Here is a 15,890-nt window from a genome sequence, read left to right on the forward strand (position 1 = left end):
ATAGGAAATCAGAAAGCCAGGGAGGCAAGTTGCTGTGGTTCATAAATGCCAGCCTCTCTGGGCATGGAGCTGGGGAAGAAGGAGGCAGAGTGGATCTGCAGGGCCAAAGGAAAGCTTTCTGCACAGTCTACTCCCTTTTCCCTTAAGCATCCACTCTTGTACTCTACCCAGGTGAAAACTCATGTTCCCAACACCAGAGATATGCAAAAGCTCATCAGCTCTTATATCATTACCTGGGGATATCCATTCATTCTTACTCCCAGCTGAAATCAAAAACATTAAGCACCATCAGTGCTCTTCATATTATGTAAGAACAGAAGGGAGAAACAAAACAATAAATTAAGAAAAAACTGTGCTGCTGTAATCTCCGTTTCTGTTAGTAACCACAGACGTCTTCTTCTACCACCCATTTCAAGTTTTCTGTAAGAACTCAGCTGGGTGGGGCTCTTTATCTTATGAGGTAGCTCAAACATTTAGTCCTGGAGGATCTGAGTCCTGGGTGGTCTTGCTATATTGGGTGGCCACATTTTCTATTGATTAAGACTGTTAGGTATATGAGAACTAAAGAGGTGTCTCTGTGAATCCTCTGCATTCCAGACATAGTCCTCTTTTCCCTGACTGTGTAGTGTAGCAACCTAATTTCATGTGGTATCCGGATCACCCTGGCCAGTAAAATGGCCCTCTTCTCTGCCTGTTTGCTCAGTGACATGAGAAGCCTAAAATGGTCAGAGTTCCCTATTTATTGGAACCATAGCCATGCTTCCTGGGGGCAAACTTCTCCTGAACTCAAGATAGTGGGGAAAGGAAGCAAAAAGTCTTAAAGGGGCCTATCAGATGTAGCAGTGAGAGGGTACTCCCATCTCCACCTTTCAGTTCCTGGACTTGTGCACTCTGGCTCTGGGGGAGAGGCCCCGCATGTATTCATTGCTCATCTAAAGCGTATACTGCATCCTGTAAGACAGCAACCCAAACATATAAATCAGTCTCCTTTAGTTGAATCTTCAGCAATCTATTCTGCCATTATCAAGCCAGATTATTCTGGGAGATGGAGCACAAGGTCAGATCAGTGAATTCCATGCAACCCATTTCAGTGCTTCCTTTGCCACAACATATGCTCTTTGATCAGAGGCAATGTTATGTAGGATACGATGGCTATGAATCAAGCACATCCAAGTCCAAAGAGAGTGGTTCTGGCAGAAATGTTGGAAGCAAGGAAGATATATCAGTATCCAGAGTATGTGCCTGAACTTGTGGGGAACAAATCACTGTTCCTTCCGTGATGAAAGGAGACCAGTGTAATCAGTCTGTCACCAGAGGGCTGGCTGGGAATATTGTCATATTAGAGGCTCAGGGTGGCCTTTGCTGTGAGCAGATTGGGCTCTCAACAGCAACTGTGGCCACATGAGGGGAAGTCCGTGTTGTAGAGCTTATGCCGCTATAGCCATGTTGTACACAGGTGCACTGAGAAAGCACCAGACTGGCTAGAGAAAGACATGAACTGACATTCACGGGACAGGTTATCTTGACCATCCATCTATTAAGAGCACCTCTGCAGTACATACTCCATGCCTGTTCTGAAACATCCCTTCACACGCTTTTCTCCCAAGCCTTTATGACACCGATTTTCCTGATTTTTCTCCAAGTCTCTAACAAGCTACAAAACCCATTTACCACTGTTTATTAGAGATCTGAGCCATCCCTTCTTCCACACAAAGTGGACAATCAGATGTACTTTTCAAAGTTCTGCCCACTGGGAGGATTCCCCTTCTCCCTGGTCTTTTGGGGCCACCCCTGAATGCAGCTGAACTACAGAAGCCAGCAATCTAGAAGACCCTTCAGTAAACCAGGCCTATTCTGCTCCACCAAGGCGTCACAGAAATCTCTCCTTGAGGCCGTGTGTGAGGCAAGTGAGGGCACCAAGGCAGGGGACCCGGCAATGTAGGAGGTTGAGCCACCTGCTTGTGCGGTTTACTTGACTCCTGGACCTACATGGGACTGACTGCGTACATCCATTTCCATTTATAATGGAGTGCTGCTGCACACATACAGTTTTAGGATTCAGTGGATACTCCCATTCATGTTGGGTAGTTTGGGTCACACAAACTCATGGTGACCCATTGTAAGCCTTTCAGCTTCTGCCAGGGCCCAGGAGCAAGCCAGAGCTGCTTACAAATTCTAACAGTTGCCAGCAGTCATGAGCCTGTGATGAGGCTTGCCAGAGGTTCCATAAGACATCTATGTTGGGCACAGATATTTTGAGTATTATTGGGTCTGCTGGGTCATTAGGCTCAAGTAGCAGGGCAGCTTGCACCACAGCCTGGATCTGCTTCAGAACACATTTTTTGCTCTGTAATCCACTCAAAACTGTCAGCTTCATAGCTTATGAGGTAAATGAATTGGAACAGCATGCTCAAATGTGGCATACGTTGCTTCCAAAATCCAAAGAAGCCCTACATATGTTATGTGCCTTTGTAGTGGTCAGTGCAAAGTACAGCAACCTACTTCTTGCTTTTGGAGAGTGAGAGACATGCCTTGACTATCGCACTCCCTAAAATATCACATGTGGTGGCCTCTGAAGTTTCAAGGACTTTATCTCCCACCCTCTGGCATGAACAGGACTAAGATATCTAGGGCACTTGCTGCTTCTTGTTTCCCATTTCCAATTAGCATTATGTCACCATCGTAATGAATTAAACTGATGCTATGTAGAATATCAAGATGGTCAAAGTCCCTTTGGACTGTTTTATAACAGAGACCAGGTGAGTTCACATGACCCGGAGGAAAGTAAGTAAAGGTATAATATTGCCCTGCCTTGAAAAGGCAAATTGCTTCAAACTGCTTCTGATTTTTATTAGTGATGAGAATGGGGGAAAGAGCATTGGCCAGGTCAATGGATACCTAGCAAGGAACTGACTTGTTCCTATGAAGATACTGCATCCAGGCCACCGTCATGTCTGGCATCCCCATCTGCTTAAGTTTGCAGTAATACAGACGGTCCCCGACTTACAATGGTTCAACTTATGATTTTTCGACTTTGTGGTGGGTTTATGGAGATATTAAATGCATTTTTGATTTACAGTATTTTCAACTTATGATTGGTTTATCAGGACGTAATGCCCATCATAAGTCAAGGAGCATCTGTACAGTAATTTTCCATGACCTATCTGACTTTTTACACTGGCCAAACAGCCAGGTTGAATGGGAATGTGATAAGAATCACACCACTGTATCTTTCAAATGCTTGATGGTGGCACCAACCTCTGCAGTTCCCCTAAGGATGGGGAACTGCTTTTGGCTTACTATCTTGAAGAGGGGTGGTGATGCAGTTCCAGGGTTTGCATTTGGCCCCTTCTACTGTAGTAACTCTCACTCCATGAATGAGACAACAAATATGGGCATTTGCCTGTTACTGAGTATATCTAACCCCACTATACATTCTAAGCTGGGAAATAACCACAGTATGGATCCGAGATCCTACTGGATCCACTGGAAGACGGACTTGGGCCCAGACTCCATCAGTTATCTGACTGGTGGACAACAGTGGCATTTTTCAAGTCTCCTGGAATAAATGTCAGTTCAAAACAAGTATCTAATAACTACTGGGAGGTCTATGTGTAGTTTTCTGTATGTTTAGTTTCCCAAGTAAATGACAATAGGTTCACCCAGAAAGGAGGAGAAGGATAATTCATGGTAAACCCCTGTGCCTCTATTACAGCATCCTTCCTCAGGGGACCCACTCTTCCCCTCTTCTGGCTTAGAACCAGGAGCTAAGCAGCCAGTATTCCTCACTATGTAGATCTGAGATAGGTGTCTTCCCATTACACCTCCAATTTTTCCACCTGTATATATCAAGAAGAACTTCGGTAGTGATTATATATTTAACTTCAAGAGTTCCTGTGATCATTTAGCTATCGATGCAGATGCCTGTGGGTTGGACAGAATGCTCCGATTACCCCATCTCTGTGGCTTACTGTGGTCACTGTGGTCATCTTGTCTTTGAGAGTTAAACTCTGCCATTTGGCCTCAAGCCTCTGGAATCCAAATATTCCCATGCGATCAGGTACCAATCCCTTTGCAACCTCCCCCAAGGTCATATCTGGCCTTTCAAGAACAGCCACCAGCTTTTCAAGCATGCTGGTATCCCACACTAATGCATTTCCTGCTGCTTTGGTGACTAGTGGATGAGAGGATGACTGAGCAGTTGCTTGTAATAGGGAAGTACTGCTCCTTGGTATCCAGGGAAGTTCCCGCATTCTGACCTAATTACTATAGGCCATAAGCAGGTCATGAAAACCTAGGACAGTGGGTCTCAAACAAGAACATACATCACAATTCCCTGGAGAGCTTATGAAGCCACAGATTCCTGGGCCCCACCCCATGAGTTTCTGATTCAGAAGGTCTGGGGTGGGGTCTAAGAATCTGCATTTCTGTATTCTGAGAGGAAGCCAATGTCATTATTTGGGGACACTGTTTGAAAACCACTATTCAATATTTCAACTTCACTATATCATAGGCCTAGAAAAGTTTTTCTCAAGCTCTCATATGCACACAAGTCACCTGGGGGTCTTGCTAACATGCAGGGTTCTGATTCAGTAGGTCTGGAGTGGATTCTGAGATTCTGGGGTTCCAGTCAGCTCCCAGGTGATCCACTGCTGCTGACCCACAGATCACACTGAGTCCAGGCTTCAATTAGCCAGCCTCACAGACCATTAACATCACTCTTAGGTGGCACAGCCACCACATTAAATCTTGACCCATTTCTGTGAGTTTATCTCAATCAAGCCATATATTTTTTCCTCCTTGGTCTAACACCCTTAGGATCCACTCCCATATGGGCTCCTCGGGCTCCTGACAATCCAGATTGGTGCAATCCTGATCTGAACTTCTTTTTGCGTACAGGCTACCACCACTCAGTTCAAGACTTGTAGTTGCTTTCAGTAATGGCCTAGTGGCAATGAGGGGTGTGTGTTGGGAATGGGAGGGTTCTGAGGAACACTGGCATCAGCTTGTGAGACGGAGGCCCCAGGTGCAGTCATTGAAAGATTTTATGCAGGTGAGGACTGGTTCTCTCAAACAGTGGAGGAAGAGCTGCCTCTGATAGCTAGGGAAGTTCAAGGGACATTGAAGTTTCAACATTCTCAGTCTTCCCCACTCTATCCAAATGCCTCAACCTCTGTCTCAAGTCCCACTCCTTCGCCAGGGCCCTTTCCTTGGCAAAAGAGACCTAGTGAGGTTAAAGCATTTCCTTGCTGCTGCAACCCAATTGAATATTGCTACAACTCTCAGCATCAGGAACTGGGCTTGGCTGTGTCATGTCCTCTGTGACTACAGGAGATGCTTCATCCTTCAAAAACTGCCACCCAGGCTTTCTGATTATCCACTTGCAATCTCAATTGGAAACCCACAGTTTCATTTCTTCTTTATTGTTCATACACTTTCTAGGACTGTGAAAAGAAGCCAGGTGGCTCCTTGGGTGATATAATCATTACCATCACCGTGATGACAATGCCACAGGACTTGCTCTCCCAATGCCTAGATCTTCTTGCACTTCATCTCATGCTCACATGGTAATAATCTGATTAGTCATGATGCTGCCAAATGCCAGGGATTATCTATGTCTCTTTTCCTACTGGCAAATAAGGTATCTCTATGCTCTTCAAATACATGGGCCATCCAAACCCAGAATTCCATCCCAAGTGTCTTTCTCCTGGGGACACTTGTAGTAGAAATTTCTCTATCAGTCAAGATCCTGGAAAGAAACAGATGACACAGTCCAATTGTTCAGTTTAAAGAGTTTAATAAAGGCACTATTTACAAGGATGCGAGTAGGTCATAGGAAATCCACAAAACCTGGTACAGGACCCTAGGGCTAGTAATAACATGGCACCATTACCACCCCTAGACCTGAAAGAGTGATTAGAAGGCCCTTCCAGAACTAGAAGACAAGGAGGTGTGTATGTAGGAGACCATCAGACCACCCAGTCTGTTCATGGTGATCCCATAGGAAGGGAGCAAGCAGACTCTTTTTTTCAGGGATTCCCATTGAATGAATCCAAATTGGAAGCCAAAGGACAAGGACACTGATTGATGTAACTCAGATAGGTCAGCTTCCCAGAGTACACAGCAGGGCAGAGCAGGGTTGACAGTGAGCCTGGGGGGACAAATGGAAGATATCTTTGCTTTGTTCATCTACAAAAATGTCTAGGAGAGTAGTTCCATATCAGCATATAAAGAGCTTATTTTTATGGCAATATATTTTGCCATTGTTTAAGTGTTCCATCTTTTATTTAATCCCCTGCTGATAGACATTTAGGTTGCTTCCAGTGTTTGGCTACTATAAGCAATGGGCACCATTGCTGCCACCTGTGCAGCTCCCCTGGCACTACAGCAGCAAGAAGTAGGAAGGGGTTGAACACAAGCTTCAGTGGCTCCCAGCAAAGTGATGAAACAGGTTTCAGGGAAAGCACAGCTGCTCAGGTTGCAAGGGCAGGACTCAGAAATAAACTAGTCAACAACTGCCTGAACTGTGGTTTTTAAAAATTACCTTGTGTGTTTTTATGTCTAGTCTCCCCAACTAATTATAAGCTCCTTGGAGGCAGAGACTGTGTCTTATCTCTCCCATTAGCACCTGGGACAATTTGGCATGAGTGAATGAATGAACCTAGTTCAATGTTCAGAGCTATGTCATAACATGTCCATAGCCCTAGTTATAAAGCATAATTTTATGCTTTATATATGAAACTATATATATACGTACATACACACACACATATATAACCTGCCCTATGTATTCTACCCAACTCCAACAGAAGAAGATCAAAGTGATAGGAAGAGAATGGCACAGAGCACAGCATTTCAAAATGATGGAATGAGGTAAAACTCTGACAGCATTTAATACAGTCCCAGCTGAACAAAGATTTTGGCTCTCCTTGAATGATTTCGCAGGAAGGCATCAGCCAGTCCAGCCCCTGCTTTTGATTAACAGTGCTTAAGATGTACTGCCTGAAATCAGATCACCCAGCCGAGGGCTTTAAAGTGATAGCTGAGTAATGGATGGCAATTTCCCAGCTATTACAATGAGACTCCCTTTCCAGTGGATTTTTGTGCATTCTACTAAGTGACTCTGGTTTTCATTTCCCTAACACATTTTTCTTCCCTGAGTGCCCTTCTAATATACATTGTTTTCACAGTGCATGGCTTTGTATAATTTGTAGAGATTTGTTTCTCTCTACTACAAACTGATTCTTCTTATCTCACCTTGATTTGTTAGGATGCATTTGACCTCCTGTCACTGACAGGAGAGGGGGTGAGGTCTTCTGTAATAAAGACCAGCCAGTTTTATTTCTTAGATTCTATTACAAGATTTGAGGAGTAAGGAAGAGATGGCAGAGGGTTTCTCTAAGGGATTCAATCATTCAAGTGTATTGCTGCAGAATGTTGGCCCTGGACACAAGCAAATATTCAAAGCAAGCTAAGGCTTTAAATAAATAGAGACTGTGCCATTACTTTCTTGGAAACACAAACATTGACAGATCCATTATAACTTAATATCAACATAAAAAAGATTTTTAAAAAATCAACATGAAATCAAAGTGCTATGTTTATCTCTTAGTGACTACTGATGTCACAAATAATCTACCTGGTGACAGTGGGCTGATGTGCCAGTCCTCTTGTGGGTTACATCTCAATTTTTGTAAATCTTTATTACTGAAAAATAACATATATACAGTAAAGTATACAAATTTAGGAGTGTATGCCTGGCCAGTTAGCTCAATTGGTTAGAGCATGGTGTTACAACACCAAGGTCAAGGGTTTGGATCCTAGTACCCGCCAGCTGCCAAAAAAATTTTTTTTTTTTTTAAATATATAGCTCAGTATATATATGTATAGTGTGTGTATATGTACATGTACATAACTATCATCAGATCAAGAAGTATAATATTTCTAGCACTCTAGAAGGTTTCCTTGTGATCTCTTCTAATTATTACTATCCAACTACCAAGCGTAATCACTATTCTGACCTTAATCGTCATAAATTACTTTTATCTGTTTCAGATTTCCATTTAAAAGGAACCATGCCATATTACTTTTTTGTGTCTTTCTGTTCATCATTATATTGTGGGATTCAGCTGTGTTATTGTGTGCGTCACTAGATTTTTTATTACTGAGGAGTATTCTACTGTATGTATATATCACAATTTACTTATTCATTCTATCATTGATGGACAATAATTCTTTTGAATAAAATGTAACAAATTGGACGTGAATATTTAACAAATTGCACTCAGATATAAATCACAGAATACCCTCTTATCAGAAGTTAAGAAATACATTTTCTTCTTCCTTGTGCAAATCCAAAGGCAGAGTTTTGAAAGTGCCTGTTCTTCTCTATTATAGCAACACCTAGTGGCTTAAGAAGGCTACAGGTCTGGAGGTGTGCATTTACTACTTGGTAACACTGATCCTTAGGGTTTTGGGGGGTTTTTTTGGCAGCTGGCTGGTACAGGGATCTGAACTCAACTGCGGTGTTATAACACCATGCTCTAACCAACTGAACTATCCGGCCAACCCCTGACATTTAGTTTTAAAAGAAAGATAGCATCGAGATGTCCATTAGAACAACATAACAATGTCTGGACCCCATCTAAAACCATTTAAATCAGAATTTTTGGAGCAAGAGCCCAGTTTAAGTGGGTTATAAAAGTTGCCTGGGTGAATTTAATGTGCAGCCAAGACTTAGTACTACTAATCTAAACCAGTGGTTCTCAAACTTTTGTCCAACATCAGAATCACCTGGAGTGCTGTTCAAACACAGATCTCTGGGCCCCACCCCCGGAGTGTGATTCTGATCTGGGGCACAGCCCCCACATTTGCATTTCTAACAAGTTCCCAGGTGATGCTGATGCTGATACTCTGGGTACCACATGATGAGAACCACTGATCGAGGCCAGCTCTGTTATTTTACACAAGGAAAAACTGCAGGCCAGACAGTCAAAGTAATTTGCTGGAGTCATGGAGCCAGTTAGCAACAAAGTTGTAATTAGAACAGAGCCTCACAATTACTTTCCTCTAATCTGATAGATTCATACATAGATACTACTGAATGGTATATCTAAAGCAATAGTAAGAGACCACTTTCCCCCAACAAAACAAACCAAGGAGATGTTTGAAGGGTTGGGTAAGGTAACTCTTTTCCATAAACCTGTTTGCAAAAGCTTAAGCATGCCAAGGAAGTGGAAGCAGATCACATACACTAGAATCAAGACTTGAGAAGGGTAAGAGGGATGAGAAATGGAGGCTGTGGGATTCCTTCCAGCAGCCTGAACACTTACCGCTGCTCAGGAAAGGGTACATCTGAGCTGTGGCAACCTGCCTGACCCATGTGGTCACAAGTCACCCAACCAGGAGACACCTTGGGCAACAGTTTATCTGTTTATTCTGCATTTCTCTCATAACACAAGATTTACTCTGGCTTTCTGTATTTCCCTATGACTCCTAAATCTCACTCACACTTGCCTCTTACAATAGGATTTTCCCAGATATGACCAGCTTGTCCCCAACAGTTGTGGCCCACACCTGGCATGTAGACAGCTCTGTGCCTAAGGCTGGGTGTGAGCCCATCCTCCCAGCTGTGCTAAGCATGCTGAAATGACACAGTGTACCGACAGCTTGTGCCTTGGCCTGCTGACCAATGGGGCCTGCCTTAGGGACTCCCTAAACTGTGTCAGTGTATCACATGGCAGAAGAGCTTTGACTATGAGGCCGAAGAATCTGTATTTTAAATACACATCACAGGAGATTCTAATATACATTCAGGTATGGGGACCACTGCCCAATGTCACATTGGACATTTAATGAGTAATCATCATCATTAGTCACTATTGGGGGTGGGGATGTTCAATTACATTGTTCAGTAATTTTCATAGTGTCCACACTTTTGGACAGTGGAGAAAATATTTTCAGCTCAGAATTCAAACAGGAACTGATTCATTCTACCAAATGGGAATAGAGAGGAGAGGAGAGAAAAGGAACCGCATCAGCCAGAGGCTGCAGGTGCACGGCACTCACATGTATTTCTAAACATTTTCTGTAGAAAGCAACTAAAGCAAACTCATTTTTGAATAAGGACATAAGCAAAGACTTAAGGACTCTCTGAAACAGAGCAAAAAGCAGCCAGTCCAGTGGTGGACAATAGTAACTTGAGAAAACAAAACAAAACAAAATGGGGATCTAAAATGGACCAAAATGATCCTTGCAACTGCAATGGTTATATCAGCATTGTTCTCAGGAAGAATCAGATGCTGGCATCAGAACTCACATTTTGGCTTTATTGTTTTCTGTATATACAGTTTTCATTATTGAAGGTAGGTCTAGCTATTGTTTCCTTCATGAAGTCCCTGATTGAACCACCCCCTCCAAGCATGATTAATTACACACACACATAGATACTCATACATACATACGTACATTCCATTACCGGCATCCCACTTTGACTTAAAGATAACAAAAGCCATTTCTTCACATTCTTAGGGGATGCTGCTCCCCTTCTCTCCCCACAGTCATACTGGACATGTACACAATATACCCACCATGGAAGAAAAAAATTCTTAAAAGTTTATACTAACTTATCTACTGAGGCAATGTACTAGACCACACGCTCTCTACATGTCTTCCAATTCTAAAAGTCTGCTTACACAATCAAAACTGCAAACATAATGGTTGTTGTAAAATCCTCATCAATGACATAGCATGTAGCGGGAGGGGCAGCAGATAGTCTGTCAGGCCTCAGGACCCCATGCCTCCACCACTACCAGAGGGATAGTTATACCTCCATATGTTAGCATTTTAATGTGAAAGATATTTTTAATTGATGTATAACAAGACACAGATTGGAAAAAATAATTTCAAGTCATATCTGATAAAGGACTTGTATCTAGAATACATATAAACAACTCTTGCAGCTCCATAAAAAAACAAATGACTCAATTTTAAATATGGGCAAGAGCTGGCCAGTTGGCTCAGCTGGTTAGAGCGTGGTGTTACAACATCAAAGTCAAGGGTTCAGACCCCCATACTGGCCAGCAGCCCCAAAACAAAAAAAGGGCAAAATATCTGAATAGACATTTCACCATAGAAGATACAGGAAAGATTGAGTGATAAACACATGAAAAGATGCTGAGTCAACACCATGAGACCGGGCTGGCTGGATACCTCAGGTGGTTAGAGTGTGGTGCTGATTACATCAAGGTCAAGGGTTTGATCCCTGTACCAGCCAGCTGCCAAAAAAAAAAAAAAAAGCACAAAAGCTCACCATGACTCATTAGGGATATACAAATTAAAATCACAATGAGACTTCAAATTCACTAGAATGGGAATAATCAAAATGGACGGACAATGCAGGTGTTGGAGAGGATACGGAACCTCCTCAGTGTGGAAACCTCACACACAGCTGGCAGAATTGTAGAATGGTGTGGTCACTTTGAAAACCAGCTTGGTAGTTTCTTAAAATTATACACAAGTTTACCATACAGTCCAGCAGTCTCACTCCTTACCCAAGAAAAATAAAATCATGTCCACACAAGGACTTTGTATGCAAATGTTCATAGCAATATTATTCATAATAGCCAAAAGTGGGAACAATCCAAATTTGAATGGGTAAACAAAATTAGTATGACCACACAATGGAATACTATTCTGCTAAAAAAAAAAAAAAAGATGAACTACTGGTATATGTTATATCATGGATATACCTCAAAAATGTTGTTAGGTGAAAGAAGCCAGACCGAAAGGCTGTACATATTTATGATTTCATTTATATGAAAGTTTCATAAAAAGCAATTTTATAGACACAGAAAGATTAGTTGCTTGGGGCTGGGGAGTGGAAATGGAGAGTGATTACAAATGGGTATGAGGGATCTTTTTGTGGTGATGGGAATATTCTAAAACTGGATTGAGGTAATAATTGTGTAATGCTTGTAAACTTACCAAATCATTAAATTACACACTTAAAGAGGGCAAATTTTATGGCATATAAATTATACTTCAACAAAGCATTTAAAAAACAGACAAAATTATCACTACATGTGGAAAATACTGTTATAGAATTTTACAGAATTTATAGCACAATGAAGGTGATGGTTTTGTTTGTGGTTCCCAACCATTCCCAGGCCGAGAATCCCTTTTTTTTTTTTTTTTTTTTAAGGCTGGTGGGTACAGGGCTCAAACCCTGGACCCTGGGGTTATCAGCACCATGCTCTAACCAACTGAGCTAACCAGCCAACGCCCCACCCCCTACCCCCCACCCCACAGCCCACTTTTAACAACAGAAACAGTAACAGCCCTGCAATTGTTGAATTGAACCTTGTATTTCTGTTGCTTATAACATAAATACCTGAAACTGGGTAACTTGTAAGGAAACTATTTATTACTGTAGAGCTAGGGCTGGGTCTCTGGTGCTCACAGACCCCTCAAGCCCATCCACAAACCCTTCCCACGCAGGTCTATGAGCTAAGTAACCAGCAAAAATGTCCTCGGAGCCTTGGTTGAAGAAGGAATAGTCTTTATTCAGCACACACAACACTATGAGCTAGGCAGTACCTAGAGAAACTCAGAAACTCAACTGCTACCAGCAAAGTCCAAAGAAAAACTGAAACTGAGTGGCTACCAGCAGAGTAAACATGCTCTATTTTTAGACTGGAGCTCTGCCGCCAGCCTACTTCACAAACTGAAGAACACACAAAAGCAATAACTAGAAAGATACATGGGTGCATTTGCGCACTAACTCCACCCACACACAACTTGTTTACATGAAATGTAGAGGCAGCCTGACTAAATTATCCTATTTTCCCCACAATTACTTACAGCTTTGGAGGCTGGGAAGTCCAAAGTCCAGGGAACACATCTGGTGAGGGCCTTTTCCTAGTGTTGACCACAGAGAAACACAGGGTATCACATCATGAGAATGGCAGAAGCAAGGGAGAGAGAGAGAGAGACTCTCACTTGCTCTGCTTTTAGAGCCAACAGAACCACTATTAAACCATCAACGGATTATTCCATATACCAGGGCATGGTCTTCACAATCTAATCACCTCTTTAAGGTGCCACTTTTTCAGTTATCATAATAGGATTTCCCACCCTCAATTGTAAAAGAAGGGGTTAAGTTTGGGGGAGACATTCAATCTATAGCAAACCTTAAATTGAGGAAATATAGAATTTCAGGAGTACTGTGAACTCGGTAATTGTCTGAAGTAATTAAATAATCACATCTACTACATATAACAGTAGTATATAGATATGCAAGATGTATTATTTCTTCAGTGAACTAACAAATGCTAAGTGCACACATGGATTTACCAGCTCCTTGATATAAGTGGCATCACTCAAAGGACGGTGGCCCCTGAATTGAAACTCCCTCAAAAGCTTTTCACCTCCTTAATGCAGCATTGAACAACAACAAAAACAATTGCAAAATTACTACTTTAAGTTCAATTGCATGATATTTTTAGCTATCTCTGCAGTCAGTTAACAGCTGGGAAGAACATGACTTACTTTTTGGATTACAGGCACATCCTGTCTGTGGGCAAAATGTACTTCATAAATGGATTGTAGAAAAAGAGGATGCTGTATGGCTGAAGAATATGGAAAGGTTGACTGGCTAGCTGCTCGTCCAAACATACTAGTATCAGGGAACTGTTTTGTGGATTCCTGTTTTGTTTCCAATCTATCCCCTAGGACCCATTTCAGTTGTATCTGGTTGTGTCACTACACGTCTACAATGCAAACTTCATATGAAACGTTCATGACCTCACTGTGGCTTCCTTCCTCTGGAATTTTCATTTGCTGTAGGATATCCTCTCAAACTTACTGATAGTAACATAGCATCATTAAGTATTTCCAGCATTCCCAAGAGAGGACTTCCCACATATAAATCACTTAATAGGATATGAAATGTACTATTTCCATTGCCAAGAATGGATTCCAAAGCTGTTTCCAAAATATTTATAAGAAACACTTGTTTGTTTCAGTAAGTCTTGTTTTTGTCTCTGTCCACTGGCAGCCCCTCACACTGCACCTGCCTTGTGTCAGCTGGCAGTCACAAGTGTTGCAAAGGCAAGAGGCATAGGAGAAACTTGTTTTAAAACAGTGTGGATCTGTTCAGTTACACTTCCAAAAGTATGCTCAATATGTTTTGGAGTGAAGTATAAGAAATACTCTATTCTCCCTGTTTCCACACTTTCTGGATACTCTATAGCACATTAAATTTTTTTCCAGAATAACAACTGGACCTATTGCATTAGAATACTTCAGCAGAAAACACACTGAGTATCCTATTTGAAAGTAATATATATAAATAACATAGTTTAAAGATCATCTTATCTTAAGTTTCCTCAATTTGTGGACATGTTGTAATATCCTCTGCTAAGGGATGTCAGTTTTGTCCTGTAGTAGACCATCTTGTCTAACCTCAGCTGGTCCTGGCAATTTCCTCAGGGCCAATTCATTTCCTACATCAGTCACTTAGGTCATTGTTCCCATACTTTTTCTTCATAATGGTAAAAGACCTTTTAAAAACTCTTACAGATTAAATAAAATATATTCCCCAAATAAATTTGTGACTAAATTAAATAACTAAAAGTAAAAAGTGGAATAGACAAGGTCCTACTCAATTCCCCCAAGTTTATTTGTAACATAAATATACAAATTTTAAAGTAAAAGCTCAGTGTAATGGAATATGCTTTTCTAATTCATTCTCTATTTTTAGTCCACTGTGTAATTTTAAAGTATGTTTTGATCATTTGATTTACTAAGTTTCTTAAGTTTTCTATGTGTGTGACATCAATTACAGTTATTAAAACAATTTCACTTAGTTTTAATAAAGAAATGAAGGACAGTTTGTAAACTTGTGACCATCAGACATACTTTTTCTAAAGCCTTTTTGTTGCACTCAGACATTTGTGGATGGAGCTATTGAAGGGTCTACAGCTCACAAGCATTAAACATAGCCAGTAGGCAAGCCTGACATTGGTATAAACATTTTTATTGGAGGAGTTTGCTTCTTCTCTTGCAGTGTAACAGAAATTCTGTATCAAGGTTTCTTTCATTTTCCTGCATCCAAGTGTTTCCAGTTTACCTTCTTCCCATGCTCACAAAACCTCTTAGATAATTTGAAAGAAAATGTCTAAACCAAAAATTATACAATATTGATAAACCTCATAAACGGAGCACCTACCTTATGCCAGGAAATATCTAAATATTTAATACTCACAGTAACTTCACACTGCAGAAATCATTTTACAAATAAAGGCACACACAAGATAACTTCACAAAAGTAAGGAAACTGGTGCAGGGTCACACTGACTAGTAAGAGGCAGCAGTAGGATTCAAGCAGATCTTTCTGCCTCAGAGTTACTTTATCTCCTACTCCTAAGATTTTTTTTCTTTCTTTCTTTTTTTTTTTTTTGGTGGCTAGCCAGTACAGGTATCAAACCCTGAACCCTGGTGTGATCAGCGCCACACTGTAACCAACTGAGCCAACTGGCCAGTTCTAAGTTAAGATTTATGTTGTTTTACTTCAAGGCATGGATTTGAGAACAATATACCATTATTTTTTTTTAATTATTACTTTTTAAATGAGGTAAAATTTACTTAAAATAAAGCAAACAAATATTAAGTGCTGAATTTTATATCTCTATACCTGTGTAAGCACCACCTGGATCAAAATATAGATGATTCCAGCATTCCAGAAGTTTCCCTCATACCCCTTCCTACTCAACACCACATTCACAAAGGTAAACTCTATTCTGGTGTCTATCATCATAAATTACTTTGAACTATTTAATTTCTATACTTCAAATTAATGTTGCTGGAGGTTACAGAAATTTATAAACCAA

The sequence above is a fragment of the Cynocephalus volans genome, chromosome 16, assembly GCF_027409185.1.
Source record: "Cynocephalus volans isolate mCynVol1 chromosome 16, mCynVol1.pri, whole genome shotgun sequence".
NCBI classification, from domain to species: Eukaryota; Metazoa; Chordata; class Mammalia; order Dermoptera; family Cynocephalidae; genus Cynocephalus; species Cynocephalus volans.